Source organism: Narcine bancroftii, chromosome 5 (assembly GCF_036971445.1).
Source record: "Narcine bancroftii isolate sNarBan1 chromosome 5, sNarBan1.hap1, whole genome shotgun sequence".
Classification (NCBI taxonomy): domain Eukaryota; kingdom Metazoa; phylum Chordata; class Chondrichthyes; order Torpediniformes; family Narcinidae; genus Narcine; species Narcine bancroftii.
The window spans coordinates 29,995,796-30,015,132 of NC_091473.1; the positions used below are offsets into that span (position 1 = coordinate 29,995,796).

Sequence of the window (19,337 nt, forward strand, 5' to 3'; positions counted from 1 at the left end):
AAGAGAAGCAAAGATCAGATTTTACCTCTTGGGGGTGATACACTGATCCTTTCTGCATTAAATACTATCCCAAAATGCATATCACGATTTAAATTTTCTATGGATTCTAAGTGAATCATCCAATGAATAATACCATTGTTTACATGAATAATTCTTCTGCTTTGTGTATCAGAAGGACTAGGAATTTCTAGACTAAATTAAGAAACCACTATTTTTCTAATGAAGCATTAAATTTCCAAAAATAGGCTGCAACATTTTCATTGTAATGTTCGTTTACTCGGCATCATGAGGACTGATTGGTTCGTGAGTTAGTTCATGAATCATGTTATTATACAAGCTGCACTGCTCATTAAATTTAATAATAATAGCACGTGTTGGACATTCATGCTGGATATATGCAGTGAAATTGGTCCCTGATGTAAATCTTCATGCAAAACTGATTGGGGAATAATCCACCAAGATTCATCCAAGCAAAGGAATGAGTAAACAATGTATAGGAACAGATCATTACAGCAAGAATAATTCCTCCAACACCACCAAATCTGTTCTATTTTGTTGTATTGGAGCTGATTTGATTGTGGAGAAATCGTGTGTTTTCATTTGGCAAAGTTGGAAGGCTCATTCCATGGGGTCACTTAAGCAAAGCCAGTGGATAAGAGTTTACGAGATTTTACTGCAGTTGAAAGGGACACGAGCAGCTGGAATTTTGGATTGCATGGCAGGAGGAGATGGAATGCATGAGCATTCGTTGCATAGTATTCTTTGAGTGGACTAATTTTTTTCCAAAAATAGCCTTGTGGAGATGTGTCTTATTGAGTATCCAGTTCAGTAGATGCTCAGTGGGGTCAGATCTGTCTTGAAGTAACATTGAAAGAAACAGTAATACTGAATTTGATGGTTATCACATACAGTATACCATACATGATGGAGTGGTCAAGAATGTTGATGAATAGAGGGAGGTTGAGGTTCAGTCCACTGTTCCCTGAAAGTCGTAATACAGGAAGACAAGAGGGTGAAGAAAGCGTATAACATGCTTGCTTTCATAGGTCATGGAACAGAATAGTGTGTTATAGTGTAACTTTACCAATCAGTGGTTGGAACACACTTAGCATATGTCAGAAGTATGCTGGAGAGTGCATGTAAAGATTCACCAGTGTGTTGCCTAGATTGGAAGACATCAGTTATGGAGAGTGATGGATAGGCTCAGTTTGTGCTCTATGGAGAGATGGAGTCTGAGGGATGACCTAATCAAGATACATAAAATTATAAGAGACATGGATAAAGTAATCAGGATTTTTCTCCCATGATGAGGGTACAAAAAAAGGAGTTGTAGGTTGCAGATGAGAGGTGATTTGAGTTTAAGGTTTTATTGACACAGAAAATGATTGGAACCTGGAACTTTCTTCTAGAGGAAATTATGGATATAATACAAGCACTACTTTGAAGACACATTTAAACTGGCACAAATAAACAAGCATAAATGGATATGTATTTAATGTGGGCAAGGAAGATTAGTGTAAACTAGGGAAAGGATTAGTAAGTGCATGATGGGCTGAAGGCCTTATTTTGGTGCTATATAACTTTATCTCTCTTTGACTGTTGTGCTAGTATATTGTACCTATTGTTTACACCCATATTGTCATACTAACAAGGCTTGCCAATCAAATTAAGAACACAACACTGGAGAAACTCAGCTGGACAAATTGAGTACTTTATGTACCAATGATAAAGATACATAACCAATTTTTAGATTTAAGCCCTTCATCAAGGTATGAAAAAGAGTTGGCAGGCACCCAAACAGGATGGTGAGGGGCACAGGAGGTAATAGGTGGATAAGGGAGGGAGGGCACGCCAGCAAGTGGGGGGGAATGATGGATGGTTCTGTGAATGGTTCTGTGAATGGTTCTGTGAATGGTTCTGTGAATGGTTCTGTGAATGGTTCTGTGAATGGTTCTGTGAATGGTTCTGTGAATGGAGAGGGAAGGGGGTGGAGAGCTGGAGGAAAGAAGACCAAGGGAGAACAGAGAGTAGGCTAGCAGAAACCGGAGAAGTTGCTCTTCATGCCTAGATGGAAAATCAAGTGTTGTTCCTCCAATTGATGGGTGATCTTGGTAGAATAGTACATGAGGCCATGGACAGAAATGTGAGCATAGGAATGGGCTTGGAATTGAAGTGGTTGGTTACTGGGAGGGCCCTGTCACTGATGCGGACAGAGTGAAGGTGCTCAGTGAAGCAATTTCCCCATCTGCACACACTCTCCGATCAAATGATGGACTTGTGCACCCATGCCATGGATTCACGCAGAATATGGATGAGCATGTGATCAGTGTCATGAAGCAACAGTTCAGTTACTTGGAATGAAAAATAAGTTTCTAGAATCTGGATTTTTTTAATTGATCACAGTACATTATTTCATGATTGTAATTGCCATATTTGACGCCATATAAAACTCACTCTTTTCCCCCAAGAATTGGTTCAAAAATATCCCCCAGGTCTTGTATGCAAAGTTGTAATTAGTGTGATAATGATGAGTAATGCTGACAGTGATCATCATCACCATGTAGCTCTGTGTCAGGGAGGGAGGGATCCCTATCATCTGCCTGGTTTAGACGCCTGGCCCTGGTATCAGCGAGGGAGGGATTCCCCACTGTCCACTCGGCATTGTCGCAATGGCTACTGAGCAGGTTGTCAGCTACTTGCCCAGCTTCAAAAAGCCCGCAGAGGTGCCTCAGCTGACCAGGAAGCGGGGCCACAGCTTTGTGGGCCACATTCTCTTGGGTGGCACATGCTTTCTGGAGCCGCCACTCACTTCCCTGGAGAGAAGGCCGACCACAGCAGCCAACACCCATGGGTTGCTAGTGGGGACCCCAGGAAACTGGGGCTGGGTGGCCTGCCTAGGAGAAGCTGCACAGAAAAGTGAGTGAGAACTGAATTAAAAGTATTCTGTTTACCCATAAATACACAAAAAGAATATCAATATTCACTGCTGAAATGAGGGTGGTTAGGGTGTCTTGTCTGCCCATAGGGGGGGGGGTTAGGGTGTCTTGTCTGCCCATAGGGGATGGGGTTAGGGTGTCTTGTCTGCCCATAGGGGTGGGGGTTAGGGTGTCTTGTCTGCCCATAGGGGGGGGGGTTAGGGTGTCTTGTCTGCCCATAGGGGGGGGGGTTAGGGTGTCTTGTCTGCCCATAGGGGGGGGGGTTAGGGTGTCTTGTCTGCCCATAGGGGGGGGGGTTAGGGTGTCTTGTCTGCCCATAGGGGTGGGGGTTAGGGTGTCTTGTCTGCCCATAGGGGGGGGGGTTAGGGTGTCTTGTCTGCCCATAGGGGGGGGGGTTAGGGTGTCTTGTCTGCCCATAGGGGTGGGGGTTAGGGTGTCTTGTCTGCCCATAGGGGGGGGGGTTAGGGTGTCTTGTCTGCCCATAGGGGTGGGGGTTAGGGTGTCTTGTCTGTCCATAGGGGTGGGGGTTAGGGTGTCTTGTCTGCCCATAGGGGGGAGGTTAGGGTGTCTTGTCTGCCCATAGGGGTGGGGGTTAGGGTGTCTTGTCTGTCCATAGGGGTGGGGGTTAGGGTGTCTTGTCTGCCCATAGGGGGGAGGTTAGGGTGTCTTGTCTGCCCATAGGGGTGGGGGTTAGGGTGTCTTGTCTACCCATAGGGGTGGGGGTTAGGGTGTCTTGTCTGCCCATGGGGGGGGTTAGGGTGTCTTGTCTGCCCATAGGGGTGGGGGTTAGGGTGTCTTGTCTGCCCATAGGGGTGGGGGTTAGGGTGTCTTGTCTGTCCATAGGGGTGGGGGTTAGGGTGTCTTGTCTGCCCATAGGGGGGGGTTAGGGTGTCTTGTCTGCCCATAGGGGTGGGGGTTAGGGTGTCTTGTCTGTCCATAGGGGTGGGGGTTAGGGTGTCTTGTCTGCCCATAGGGGGGAGGTTAGGGTGTCTTGTCTGCCCATAGGGGTGGGGGTTAGGGTGTCTTGTCTACCCATAGGGGTGGGGGTTAGGGTGTCTTGTCTGCCCATAGGGGGGGGTTAGGGTGTCTTGTCTGCCCATAGGGGTGGGGGTTAGGGTGTCTTGTCTGCCCATAGGGGTGGGGGTTAGGGTGTCTTGTCTGTCCATAGGGGTGGGGGTTAGGGTGTCTTGTCTGCCCATAGGGGGGGGTTAGGGTGTCTTGTCTGCCCATAGGGGTGGGGGTTAGGGTGTCTTGTCTGCCCATAGGTGGGGGTTAGGGTGTCTTGTCTGCCCATAGGGGTGGGGTTAGGGTGTCTTGTCTGCCCATAGGGGTGGGGGTTAGGGTGTCTTGTCTGCCCATAGGGGTGGGGGTTAGGGTGTCTTGTCTGCCCATAGGGGTGGGGGTTAGGGTGTCTTGTCTGCCCATAGGAGGGGGTTTAGGGTGTCTTGTCTGCCCATAGGGGGGGTTTAGGGTGTCTTGTCTGCCCAAAGGGGGGGGTTAGGGTGTCTTGTCTGCCCATAGGGGGGGGTTAGGGTGTCTTGTCTGCCCATAGGGGGGGTTAGGGTGTCTTGTCTGTCCATAGGGGTGGGGGTTAGGGTGTCTTGTCTGCCCATAGGGGTGGGGGTTAGGGTGTCTTGTCTGCTCATAGGGGTGGGGGTTAGGGTGTCTTGTCTGTCCATAGGGGTGGGGTTAGGGTGTCTTGTCTGCCCATGGGGGGGTTTAGGGTGTCTTGTCTGCCCATGGGGGGGGTTAGGGTGTCTTGGCTGTCCATAGGGGTGGGGGTTAGGGTGTCTTGTCTGTCCATAGGGGTGGGGGTTAGGGTGTCTTGTTTGTCCATAGGGGTGGGGGTTAGGGTGTCTTGTCTGTCCATAGGGATGGGGGTTAGGGTGTCTTGTCTGCCCATAGGGGTGGGGGTTAGGGTGTCTTGTCTGCCCATAGGGGTGGGGGTTAGGGTGTCTTGTCTGCCCATAGGGGTGGGGGTTAGGGTGTCTTGTCTGCCCATAGGGGTGTCTTGTCTGCCCATAGGGGTGGGGGTTAGGGTGTCTTGTCTGCCCATAGGGGTGGGGGTTAGGGTGTCTTGTCTGCCCATAGGGGGGGGTTAGGGTGTCTTGTCTGCCCATAGGGGGGGTTTAGGGTGTCTTGTCTGCCCATAGGGGGGGGGTTAGGGTGTCTTGTCTGCCCATAGGGGGGGGGTTAGGGTGTCTTGTCTGCCCATAGGGGGGGGTTAGGGTGTCTTGTCTGCCCATAGAGGGGGGGGGTTAGGGTGTCTTTTCTGCCCAAAGGGAGGGTTAGGGTGTCTTGTCTGCCCATAGGTCTTGCATGTCATCAAATAGGTTTCTTGATTATAGTTAGATGCATTCAGACCTTCTCAGAAATCAGGATGTTCCTGCAACAGGTTACTGTATTCTTTTCCTCACATCCTTAAACAGAATTATAATTCTATATTATCTGTTTTTTTTTTTGTACCATCACTATTCTTCAGTAGATGCCGAGGAAAACTAATTGTTGAAAGTTGTGTTCATTCTTTTCTGGTTGAAAAAACAATCTGTTAGTTCAGGAGATTACGGGGTCTTTCTTGGTGCACTACACACTTAATTTATTATTTCAATGTTGTGTGACTAATTAGCAATTGATGAGCAGCATGAAACTGGTAGCAAACATTATTATGCAACTGTTTAAAAGATGTTGAGTATGATTTATGTTTAAAACTGATACTTTCCACTGCAAGTTATGTTTGTAATAAATGCAAAGAATCACCCAGTTCTTAAATATGGATTTGAGTGAAGTTGTTAATATTATGAGGACAAGCACATTCTGTTCCATCTTTCACTTCTCAGTTGATTTCACCTGTCCTACAACCTTTCTCATCTATTTCAGAACGTAGCAAAGTACTTTAGGATCAAAGAAATACATTTGATGTGTTGCCATATAAAAAGGCAATGGACAAATTAAAAATGTCAAACTTTCACCATCAGTAAAGTTGTAAAGATAAGATCATTTGTTTTATTAAAATTGAAAAAGGGATAAGTATTGATCAAAAAAAAAATGGAAGAACCTTGGTCAAGGGTGTCTTTTTACTCCCTTATTTGCACCCTTATTCTGGAAACCTGCTTTTTATTTCAAGTAATTGAACTTTTGCTCCATGACACTCATCACCTTAAAGACAGCAGTTTGGTTTGGCATCTCATCCAAAGATTCATTCAGTCCTCCATCAATGAATCAGCCTAGCTTTTTGTAAGTTCATATGAGTGGGACTTGAACCAACAACCTTTTGACTCAGAGGGAAGAGATCTTATCCAACAGCTGACAGATCACAATGTGCTTGATTATAACCTGACAGAGATTCCCTGCCCCTTCCACCCAACAGGCAGCTGCCTCCAATCACGATCTTTCCACACAACACAGTATTATCAGGAACTCACGAATTGTAGGTTGTCACACTTGCTTCCATTTTCAGCATGGCATTGGCAACTCAATACATCATACAACAGTATAAATATCAGAGATGAACACATTTTACTGCAGTTATCAGTGCCATCGACATCTAGTACTTTATCTGATTAACCGCAAGATAAATTCTCGAATCTAACTTGGAAAACATCAATGGTTTATATTTGCTGGAATATTGATTGAAATATTGATGATTCAGAGACATAGACCCCAATGTTCAATCTGGATACTTTAGCATTTAGACCATGCTCATCCCGGTAGGCGGGCCGCTGTAACAGCAGCGTTGCTGCAAACCCATGGGGAGTGAGAGAGTGGAGATGCAGCACTCAGCGGGGTCCAGCTGCCCAGTGCACTGTCGTCGGCTCCTCGTAGGCTTTGAACGGCCATTGAGGGAGCAGATGGTGGTTTTATTTCAAACCCCGCAACTATGGGTCTGCGCCCAAGATGGCAGCGCCTTTTAATTCACAACAGCCTTGAGGGGGTGCAGACTCCAGGGAAGGGGAGGACTGGAGCAGGACACCAGAGGCCAGGAAGATCACCCCTATCTGTAAAAAAGTGGAGGAGATTGGCCATGGGGATGGTGACCATGGCAGCAGATGATTGAGGGGGCTCTTCTGTTGAAGGACCAGTGCATCCAGTGGGCTGCTGGTGATTTTAGGCAAGGAACCCATGGTTGCTGGAGTCTACAGTCAGGAGACTCTTGTCAGATTGGAGATTGGTTCAAATTGGCTGGAGGGTACCATGTATCAGGATGCAAGGAGGTGCTGAAGGGTTCCTGACCATATTGGAGTTTCAGATCTGGAGTTCAGGTTGCCAATGGGTTGGACTGAAATCTGTGTGCTTGCAGAAGTGCTGGAAGCGAATCCATGGTTCTCTCTCTCTCTGACTGTAAGTTTGAGTGTAAGACTGTAAAAGATGTTTAGGGAATTCCTGAAGGTGGCAAATCTGTCTGCCTTGCAGCAGCCAAAAGGAAATTTCATGTAATACGTCACTGTTTTATTACTATGACAATAAATTGAATCTTGAAACTTGTATTATCTAGAGTGATGAGTTATAGCTTTGTGCTGAGTTAGTGGTTCTCAATTGGAAGCTGCATTTACAAAGAAAGCAAATGACAGCACAATTGAAGCTAACTCATGTCTTCCATTCACAAGTAAACTGCTGATGTTAAATTGCCAGCTTTCAAAGATGCATTGACACATAGTTGGCACAAAGGTTCATAGTTCCCATAGACAGGAATAAATCTCAGTGATTTAAGAAATCTCAGGAAGAAACTATGGAAAATTACAGACCAGTAGAAATTAATTTACTAGAATCTTGTGTTAAGAAACTGGTGACTGAACTCCCAGTAGAAAGTCACATTAGGATCTGACAAAATGAACATCATTTATGATAAAGAAATCATATCTGACAAATTTGTTAAAATATTTTGAGGTAGCAGCTTACAGTTATCGACAAAGAATAATCAGTAGGGATGGCGCATTTGGATCCATAGAAAGTCCTTGAAAACATGCAACACAAATCAAACCAAATTAGAACATAAGAGATTGAGGATAATGTACTGTTGGAGATTAAGGATTAGTTAATGGGAAGGAGATAGCGAGGGGGGAGGGGGGGGAATAAATAGACATCTTTTAGCTGGGAGTCTATTACAAATGCTCTACTGCAAAGATCTATCCAGCAGTTCACAATCCATACTGATGATTTGGAAGAAGGAACCAAGCAAAATATTATCTCACTTTGGTAATGATACAAATTGGCTATGAAGAGGCTGGAGAGAAACTTCAGTGGGAAAAAGGTTGGATGTGCTCAAGGCAGATGAAGCATTCTGTGGAATGTGTCCGGTCATCTGCAAAAGTTAGAACAATTGAAAAGCAAATTATTTTTGAAATAGTGGGAAATTGAGAGCTTCTGGTATTCATGGTATACAGATTCTTGAAAATCAATTTCCAGATGCGGCAAAGCAATTATGAAAACAAACAACATGTTAAATTATTGGTCTTTAATGCAATAGCATTTCTGTGCATGAGTGAAGATGTCTTGCTACAAATATATTAGGCTCTGGTGAGACTGTTTTAGTAAAATTGCACCCTGATTGGATCTGCTGGCCTCAAGAAAAATATACCTGCAAAAGGAAGAGTGAAACAGATGGGAGTTGTGATCCATTGAGGAGGTAATAAGTGAAATTGGCTTATTTTTTTCTAGAATTTACCAAGGTAAGCAATGTTCTCATTAAAGAATACAAATTCTTATGAGACTAACAGGAAATTGTTCCTCTGGCAGGGTGTTGGAAGGATTCATAATCTCAGAATAGGAGGTCAAGCATTCAGTCCTGGGATGAGAAGAAATTTCATCTCCGAGGGGCCAATATATTGTGAGAATTCGTTACCCAAGGCAGCTTGATGTTTCCAATGTTGACTGTATTCAGGGCAGAAATTAACAGAATACAGTATTAGAAATTCAGAGTTAGGGAGTTAGTACAGGAAAGTAAATAGTTTAATGTCCATTTTATTGAATATGGAGAAGGGACAAGACAAAAGCCCCTTTGATTCCAATTTCATAACAATACTTTTGGAAGAGATTGGAGCCAAAACAAATGAAAATGAGATGTTTTTTTACATCTTTCTGTAAAATATCACTACATTTGCTTTGGCCTCACCAATCGCTTATACAACTTTATCATAACATCTCAACTTCTAAATAACTTGATTTATGAAGGCTAATAAGCCTATATTAACAACCCTATATTACCTGTGACACCACTTTCAAGGAATTGTGTATCTGTATTCCCAGATCCCTCTGTTCTACCGGTTGGCATAGCAGTTAGCACAATGCCTTTATAGCTCCAGCGATCAGGACCGATGTCTATAAGGAGTTTGCATGTTCTGTCTGTGTGGGTTTTCCCTGTGGGCTCTGATTTCCTCCCACCATTCAAAATGTACCAGGATGTAGGTTAATTGGGTGTAAATTGAGTAGAACTGACTTGTAGGCTGAAATGGCCTGTTACCGTGGTGTAACTCTAAATTTAAATTTACTACACTTCTCAGTGCCCTACCATTTAGCATGCATGTCCTACATTTGTTTGTCCTTCCAAAATGCAACATCTCACACTTGTCTGATTAAATTCCATCTGCCATTTTCGGTCCATTTTTCCAGCTGGTCCAGATCTCTCTGCAAGCTTTGAAAATCTTCCTTGCCATCCACAACACCTCTAATCTTTGTGTCAACTTCAAACTTGCTGATCCAATTTACCACATTATTATCCAGATCATTGACATCGATGACCAACAACAATGGCCCCAGCATCGATTCCCTGAGGCACACCACTAGTCACAGGTCTCCAGTCTGAGAAGCAATCATCCACCACCACTCGCTGGCTTCTCCCGTATAGCCAATGTCAAATACATTTTGCTACCTCACCATAAGTACCAATCCTGAACCTTCCTGACTCCCATGAAGGAGCTTGACAAAGACCTTACTAAAGTCCATGTAGACAACATCTACAGCCTTTCCTTCATCATCTTTCCTGGTAACCTCCTCGAAAGACTCTATCAGATTTGTTAAACATTACCTACCATGCACAAAGTCATGTGGGCTATCCATAATCAGCCCCTGCCTATCCACTGGAACGAGTCTGATACAGTATAAAACTTGGTCCTATAAAATCTGTTATTCACGTCCAACACCCAGGTGAATTTGTTGGCATGAAACTTGCTGTGTAAGCTTAACACATCTATTGAGTACACTCCAGATGGAATCATATTTACATCTCTGGAGTGTCATGACAGTATGCACCAAGTCTGCTGACTGATAGCTCTGACTACAGCCCAATCATAGATTTTAGAAAATTACTTTAAAGAATAGTGGCTGCTATTGTTCCAGTGCAGCAGTACAAAAGGCCAGCCAAGAAACAGTGGAAAAGACCAAAATGCACATGACCTTGTCCTTTGACCAGTGGAGCAGGATTGAAGAAAACAGGAGAGACTTGGATGAATGCTGAACAGCAAAAAGGGCATAATTACTGCCATAGGTATTTACATTAGAAAAAAAGATGTGGGGCTGGCAGTGATGCTCAGGGATGGAGTGATTCCCTCAGGGATATGGCATGAAATGGCCAATTATAGCAGTCCCACACATCACTCTAGCTTTTAGCCCATCCTTCAAAGTGAAGGACGTAGACCCCATTATAAAGAAAATGCTAGTGCAAAAGTATTTAACTTTGAATGATCCAGGTTTACTAAAAGGATCAAAGAAGGTAAGTGGCTTATCTCAGGCAACCTGGTTACCCCCTGCCATTATGGAGAGAAAAGAAATAAAAATAGAGGCCATAATGGTAGTGACCTCTGAATAAGCAGCATGCCTATAGGCAGAAGGGGGCCACCACATCAACAGGATAAAATCTGCAGATCTGGTAAAAATTCATCTGAAACCAGGAATGCAAGGTCCAAGGATAAATAAGTGCCACAATAAAGAAGCAGAAGAAAGTATCAGGAAGACCACTCCAGTACCTCTAAAAATAGTTTACAGTCAACCCAGCAACTCCCTGTCAAACCCCAATCCTAGCTGTGAAGAAGAGTGATAGAGAATGCACAATACATGAGACCTAGGAATGAACAGATAATCACAGACTATCCTACGGTCCTGGACCCATCCGCAATTTTGAGAAGCCCTGGCTCTGACATGCGACACAGTTCAGCCTTTTTCTCCATTCCACTGCATCCAGAGTCACAACATCTATTCATGTTTACCTATAGAGGCCAACACTACACTTGCAGCTGACTGTTCCAAGGATATGTTGAGTCACCAAGCCTATTGAATTGTAAGGGCAGACCACCAAATGCCAATACACTTGTTCAGTATGTAGATGATTTACTGGAGTGCAGCCCATCTCTAACTGTACAAGAACAGTTAAGGAAATGCAAAGTTTTCTGGGAATGACTGGTTATTGCAGACAGTGGATTTGTGCCTTAGCAGAAATGACAAGACCATTCAGACGTGTGCTTTGGCAAGATCAACTCCCAGAGACCAAACTGACCCCATATGGAAAATAGAGCATTTGAAGACCTGAGAAAACTGTACAACTGGTGCTGGGATTCTCAGTCTACGTGAAGCCATTCTATCTGTTTAGCAGGGAGAAGGAAGGATTTGCAGCATCCATCACTCAGAAAGAAACCAGAAGGATCAAACCTGTGACAGCACATGTGAGAGAAGGTTAGCAGCAGTCACATTTGCGTACAGCAAGCTGAATTCTTAGCATCGATGAAGGCATGTAGACTGTGCAAAGGCCAAGCAGCTAGAATCTATAATGATTCTGTGAACACTTTGGGGGTAGTTCAGAACTGGGGTATGGCTTGGACCAGGAGAGAGTTCCTCACTGAAGGAGGAAACCCTGTTAGGAGCATGCATGAAATTAGAGAATTGCTTGAGGCCATGAAACTGCAATCCAAATTGGCAGTGATAAAGAGTGCAACACACACACAAGGCACTGATCCAGTGTCTAATGGTAATGACCATGCTGACAAGGCCATGAAAACAGCAGGCAAGAGTTAGAAAACTGGCAGGAGTATTGGCCTCGGGCAAATCAAGCAGTGCTGGTAGAAGTAAAAGAGGTACCTCTGCAGGATTTGATTGAAGCACGACAGGCCACAACAATTAGTGAGAAATGAAACTGGAAAAGCAAAGGATGTACCCTAGACAAATCAGTAAGCCTGTGGAGACAAATTATGATGGGGAAAATTGAGGTCCCAAGTGAGATCATTAATAAAGGAAATTTGAAGAGTAGCTCATGGAGGGAGCCACTCTACAAGGGAGAAGATGATGAATAAAATTCAGAACCATTGGTTTATACCAAAATTGACTGAATATGTGAACAATACAATCTCGAGATCCCAAATTTGCCAAGAAACAAATATAAAGAAAGCAATTCCTACCACAACAGGCTCTATTCTACCACCAGTGAGTCCATTTACTCACCGAGTAATGGACTGCATAGATCTGGTTGACCGCGCAGAAGCTGGGTTGAAGCATTTCCCACCTCACATGCAAACGACAAAACATTAGAAAAGCCCTATGGGAGAAAAAAATGTCTTCCCAAGGTTTGGAGTGTGTCAGACTTTGCGTAGTGATAATGGGTCTCATTTTGCAAATAAACTGACAGACACGTTGTGCAAGGTGATGGGAATTAGACAGAAATTCTCTTGTGTGTGTCATCCACAATCAGCTGGCAGGGTAAAAAGATGTAATGGTAGCTTTAAAGCTTAACTGGCAAAAATCTGCAGATAGACAAGATTAAACTGGATACATTATTTAATACTATCACTTATGACCATGAGAAACAGTAGAAATAGATGTAACTGCCTAACACCTCATGAGATGGTTACTGGAAAGATGATAGCATTCAGTAGCAGATTACCCATAAGGCTGAGTAGGCTGAAGCCTAGGGGCCCAGAAGGTAAGGGGCCCAGTTGGAGGCCTGACTCGCAGCCGCGAGCTCCCTGTATTACCGGTTGTTGCTTGTGCCCGGAGGCTGCGGATCAGAGAGCAAGGAGGTGTATAACAATGCGGGAGAGGGTGCGGGGAGCTGGCCTGCCCTGCCCTGCCAACTACTTCCAGAGCAGAGAACAAAGCTAGCTCAGTTCTCAGAGGGAAAGATGACATTTTGGGTCGAGACCTTCAACCAGGGTATCAAAATTCTCTTCCTCCACACTTTATTCTAAGGGGCAGAGGGGCAAGCGCAGGGAGGCTTACTAAAGCTCAGCCTAGGGCCCAGGTGGTAGTTAATCTGCCACTGATGGCAATTCCAACAACTAAGCCCAGCAGCAGTGAAATAAGTTTAGAAATGTTAGAAGAAGAGCTAGGAAAGTACTTAAAGGGACTATCAGATCTGTCTACTCCCAGGTATAGGAAGCACAAAGACCCCCAGTAGAAGATATCAAGCTGTTGGTGAACCCCAGAGACTGAATGTGCAAGTGGAAATTTAAGAATAAGTGGAAACATCCCAGGCAAATCAAACCATTCCAGGTGATCCCATTGACACCCACTGCAGTCAAGATAGAAGAGATAGGATCATGGATTCATCTCATTCACTGCCGGAGAGTCCCACCAGCCGAGGAGCAAAATGAAGGAGAAGACAGCATCACAACTGAGGATATAAAAGGTTAAATATCTGTTTTTTTTTTTTGTTCAATAGTTTATTGTTCCTATTGGATATAGAAGGGGTTTGTGGAACCCCAGCAGGAAAAGGGACAATAAGGACAATGTGGTATCCCTGGGGCTTTAATGCTGAAGATGAAGTCTTTACTTAAAGCAAGTGGGAGAGAATAGCTGGTGAAGATTTATGGAGTGGTTTTTTTTTAAATGGAACCATAAGGTATGAAATGTCATTTATGATGTACTAGAATCTGAAACAGTGGAAATCCATATTTAAATTGAAACAGCGCCTTTACAGCACCAGCGATTGAGACTGGGGTTCGAATCCCATGCTGTCTGTAAGGAGCTTGTACATTCTCCCTGCCTCTGTTTGGGTTTTCCACAGGAGTCCCATTTTCCTCCAAAATGTACTAGGTGTATAGGTTAATTGGGTGTAAAATTGGGTAGCTTGGACTTGTGGGTTGATATGGCCTGTTACCGTGCTGTATATCTAAATTTAAAACTTCACCCCTCAACTTTAGCAGCAGGGTGTAAATGCTATTGAACAATGTAAGAACATCCTGAGTAGGACAATATATTATAGTATGGAGAATGTGACTGAGAATGCAGCCCATTCCAAAGCCTTGCCCATGATGGAACCCAATGAAACGTACCCATTGAACTCTTAGAGCAAGCACCCAACATACTTCCCTATTGTATATGTAATTTTGGCTGCGGGCAACATATGATATGTCGACTTGCCAGCACAATTCCTTTAAATAGGAAGCAACACAAAGGCGAGGGAAAGTTAGAAAAGTTTGATGGGAGAGAAGGTATCAGTTAACCAGACATATCCAGCTGGTTTACTTCTTAGATGGGGAATGCCAGTCAATGGATGAGGAGTCTGACTCTGTAGCAAGTGATTCTATTGGTTCCTGCCAAGAAATTGGTCAGGACACTGCGCGTTAGTGGATTTTATGGTGGAGAACGTAAGGTGCACTCCCATTTCACAGATGGAGGAAAACTTGGCACTCAAGTTGTCACAGAAAAAGAAGCATAGAAGGGTGGCATGGCTGGTGTAGCTGTTAACACCTAGTACAGCACAGCAATCAGTCCCACGCTGTCTGTAAGGACTTTGTACATTCTCACCATGTCTGCATGTGTTTTCTCCAGGGGGTCCAGTTTCCTCCCACAGTTTAAAAATAAAATGTACCAGGGTGTAGATTAATTGGGTGTAAATTGGGTGGCATGGACTTGTGGACCAAAATGGCCTGTTACTATGCTGCATGTCTAAATTTAAAAATTAAATTTTAAAAAGTCTAAAAGTTTCATTGGAAAACTTCACTGAGAGAAAAATAGGGAATCAGGTGGTTCCCCTAGTATGGGGTAACTTTCTTTGCTGATCACATAGATAACCTTACCTACACCATGTCAGCATTTGCAAACCAGACCAAAAAAGGATTCCAGATTTTAACAGCTACTCAGAAAAGTCACAGACTGACCTTTTTAAAGTATGAGAAGGCAATAGCAGAGTGGACTTTGGTTGCACTAAATCTGACAGGTGATGCACGTGTTACCCTCTTTCTGGATTCAGAGGATAACATGACAAATGTCATTAGAGCCCTGGAGAAAATTAGAGATGCGTTTGGCACTTCTAAAAGCACAGGAACATAATCCTCAGGTTGGCTCACTGATAATTTAGGACCCTGGATTTGCACTAATGCTAGTGGAAATCCTGGTCACCATAGCTTTTTGGGCATGGCTGCTTTTTGTTCCGCTGGCTAGGGACAATGTTAGGAGGAGGAGGATGTATGATGATACAACAAGACAAAGAAATAGGAGAGCATGTCTGCCTCTGTGATCATACGCAGAAGAAGAAGACGACAACGCACATTTTTGGGAACGTAACCGACGCGATTCCACTGGATCCCCAGACTTTTAGCATTTTTTTTTAGTTTAGATGTAACTAATTCATTTGCTCACCTATAAAACTGTAGTGGTGAGTGCTCTCTGACCCAGAGGATATAATCTTTAAATGCCTAACATATCTGTATTGTGTGAGACTGTAGACGTCTCGAAGTGGGGAATGTGGAAGTAAGGGTCTGAAGATGCATGTAAATTGAGCAACGTGATCATGACATGAGTTGCTGGGCAATGCAACAGAGTTAGTAAATTTCCACCAGGCTAGGGTTTCCCAGAACATGTGAACAATGAGAATATTGCTGGAGAAAAGGGGGAACCTATTTATGCAATTGATCCGTGAAATGATGCAATCTGTGTGTGAATAGTGTGCAGCTCAATGCTGATAATAAGATGGTTAAAGTTAGTTAGATGCCACCTTACTGTGGTGACCCCTTGCATGCAGCTCTGATGAGAATGATCAAATACTCCCATTCAGAACTATTTAAACACAACCCCAGAACCACAGAATCAAACTTACCTGTGAAATTTGCCTAAGAATGGAAGCAGACCTTGGAACTGGCAGAAACTACAGTTTCCCTCGGACCATGGGACCTTTGACCAGCCAATGGTCAGGCAAGTTAAACACTGTGGGAGTTTCAAACAGTCAGTGAGCGGGCCATTTAAACTTCGCGGGAGTCACAGACAAGTAGAGGCTCAGTCCATTCAAACATTGTGGAAAATTTAAAGGGACATCACATGGACAATTTAAACATTGTGGGGGTTTGCCATTTAAAAAAGACATGACCACATAGATGCAGAGGGGGCCTACAGGTTAAGCTAAGACACTGGGGCCTGAAGCTTCCACTCTCCACTATTCCCCTGGCCAAACATACAATCTTTGGAAAACAAACGCGATGAACTTTGAGCCAGATTACAATATCAGAGAGACATCAAGGAGTGCTGTGTGATGTTTCATGGAAACATGGTTAATCAAGGATAATCTGGACATGGCACTACAGCTCTCCACCATGCTGACTAGACACCGGCATCAGGATATATCAAGGGAGGTGGTGTCATCATGAATTCAATGTGGTGCACAAACATGATGGTTATGTCCTGCCCTGCTCCAATGACCTGAAACATCTGGCAATCAAGTGCCACCATTCTTCCTACTGAAGTAGTTCACCACCATCATCCTGGTCGCAGTGTACCTTCTGCCCCAGGCTAACATCAGGCTGGTACTGGAGAGACTGAGCACTGTAATTTTCAGCCATGAGACAGCACATCCTGATGCCTTCCCAATCATTGCAGGGGACTTCAATCAGGCCAAACTGAAGAAAGCTCTTAACAAACTATTACCAATACATTATATGTGAGAGCAGAGGAGCCAACACACTCGACCACTGCTACACCACCATGAATAAAACCTACCGAGCTATACCACGATTGCACTTTGGCAAGTCTGTTCACCTGCCTGGTGGATGACTCCCAGCATACAAGCAGAGACTGAGAACCATAGCACCAATAATGAAGATGGCAAAAGTATGGTAGAGGGAGATGGAGAACCATCTGCAGGACTCCTTTGAATTGGTGGACAGGAACATATTTAAAAACAATTCCTTAGACTTGAAAGACCATGTATCAGGTGTCACCGACTTCATCAAGACCTGTGTGGACGAGTTTGTGCCCAACTAGAAGCCTTGGTGAATCAAAGGATTCACATCCTGCTGAGGTGAGATCAAGAGTGTTTAAGGCCAGGGATCCAGAGGTTCCAATAGCTCAGTGGTTAGAGCACTAGTCTTAAAAACTAGGGTTTTTAATTTCTCTTTAACCACTAACTTCTACTGCGATGAAATGCTTTGAGAGGTTGGTCATGGCTAGAATTAACATGGACCTAAGCAGAGGTCTGAACCCACTGCAATTTGCCTATTTTCACAATCGCAATATCACTGGCTCTCCACTCATCTCTGAATCACCTTGAAAACAGCAATTCATACATACAGCTGCTATTCATCGACTACAGCTCAACCTTCAATACCATTATTCCCTCAGGGGTGGTCAACAAGCTCCAAACCATGGGCTTCTGCACCTCACTCTGCAACTGGATCCTTGACTTCCTCATTGGAAGACCACAGTCAGAAATAATTGGAAACAACATCTACTCCTCCTGACCATCAACACAGGTGCATCTCAAGGATTCATGCTTGACCCACTGCTCTACTCATTATATGCCCATGGCTCTGTGGCCAGACACAATTCCAATACTATCTACAAATTTGCTGATGTCACCACAGTTGTTGGCAGAATCACAAATGGCAATGAGGAATTGTACAGCAGGGTGATAGATCAATTATTTGAGTACTGTCACACCTACAACCTTGTGCTCAACATTATTAAAAACAAGATGATAAATGTTGACTTCAGAAGGAAGTCAGAACACAATCCAGTCCTCATCAAGAGCTCAGAAATGGAGGGTCAAGAATTTCAAATTCCTGGGTGTCAACATCTCCTGGAGCCTTCATGTTGATGCAATCACAAAGAAAGCACATCAGCAGCTATATGTTATGACGTGCTTGAGGAGATCAAGTATGTCACTGAAGACTCTCAAAAACTTCTACAGGTGTAGTGTGAAGAGCATTCTGGCTGGTTACATCACTGGTATAGAAGTGCCAACAATCAGGGCCAATGAGAACTTCAGAGGGCTGTTAACTCAGCCTGCAACATTACAGGCACCAGACTTCATTCTACTGAGGACATATATAAGAGGCAGTGTCTTAAGAAAGCAGCCTCTATCCTGAAGGCCAGGCCATGCCCTTTTCCCTCTGCCACCATCAGGAAATAGGTACAGGGGCCTGAAGACAAACACTCAGCAACACAAAGACAGCTTCTTCCCTGCTGCCATCAGATTCCTGAATGATTAATGAATCAAAGACCCTACTTTGACTTTTTTGTGCACTGTTTGTTTATTTATTATTTGTAAGGAGGTTTAAGTGAATGTTTACAGTTTGATGCTGCTGGAAAACAACAAATTTCTTGACTTGTTCATGACAATAAATTCTGATTCTGATAGGATAATGCCTGTCACATGAAAGAAGACTGTTTTGTGATTTAAATTAGATCACAGTGAGTATAAAAACTCACTTGTATATTTGAAGTGCTCCTTGATCCTCTGTGGGGATGATGGACCTCCTGCAGCCTATGTACAATATGAAGGATTGGGTAGAAGAGTCTGACCAGTCACAGCACTTCCAAGACCATCATGCAGAGCACTGGGAACCCCAGAGCTCTGTGCTTAGTCCACAGCTGTTCACTCTGCTGACCCATGAATATGCAACTAAACACAGCTTGAACCATATCATCAAGTTCACTAACGACATGATCGTGGAGGGCCTTATTATTAAGAATGAGGAGTCAACATACAGAGATTAGGTGCAGTCGCTAACAGACTGGTGCAGAGCCAACAACCTTTATCTGAACATTAATAAAACAAAAGAGATGGTTGTTGACTTCAGAAGTGCCCGGGGGTCCATTTTCTGCTGACCATTGGTGGCTCAACCATTGAGGTCGTCAAGAGTATCAAGTTCCTTGGAGTGCACTTGGCAGAGAATCTCACCTGGTCCCTTAACACCAGCTCCATAGCCAAGAAAGCCCAACTGTGCTTCTACTTCCTGTGAAGGCTGAGGAAAGTTCATCTCTCACCCTTCATCCTCACCACCTTCTACAGAGGATGTATTGAGAGCATCCTGTGGTATTGCATCACTGCCTAGTTTGGAAGCTGTACCACCTCAGACTGCAAGTCCCTGCAGAGGATAGTGAAGTTGGAGGCACAGATCATTGGTGGCTTTCTTCCTACCATGAAGGACATCTACAACATTTGATGCAGGCAAAAGGCAATAAAAATTGTAAATTACTTCACACACC

The 19,337-nt window shown here is 44.1% G+C and overlaps 1 protein-coding gene across 12 annotated transcripts in view; it reads right to left on the bottom strand.

Moving 5' to 3' along the window:
• Window positions 1–19,337, bottom strand: part of gpr27 (G protein-coupled receptor 27) — a 200,177-nt gene that overhangs the window by 17,611 nt on the left and 163,229 nt on the right. The window lies entirely within an intron of this gene.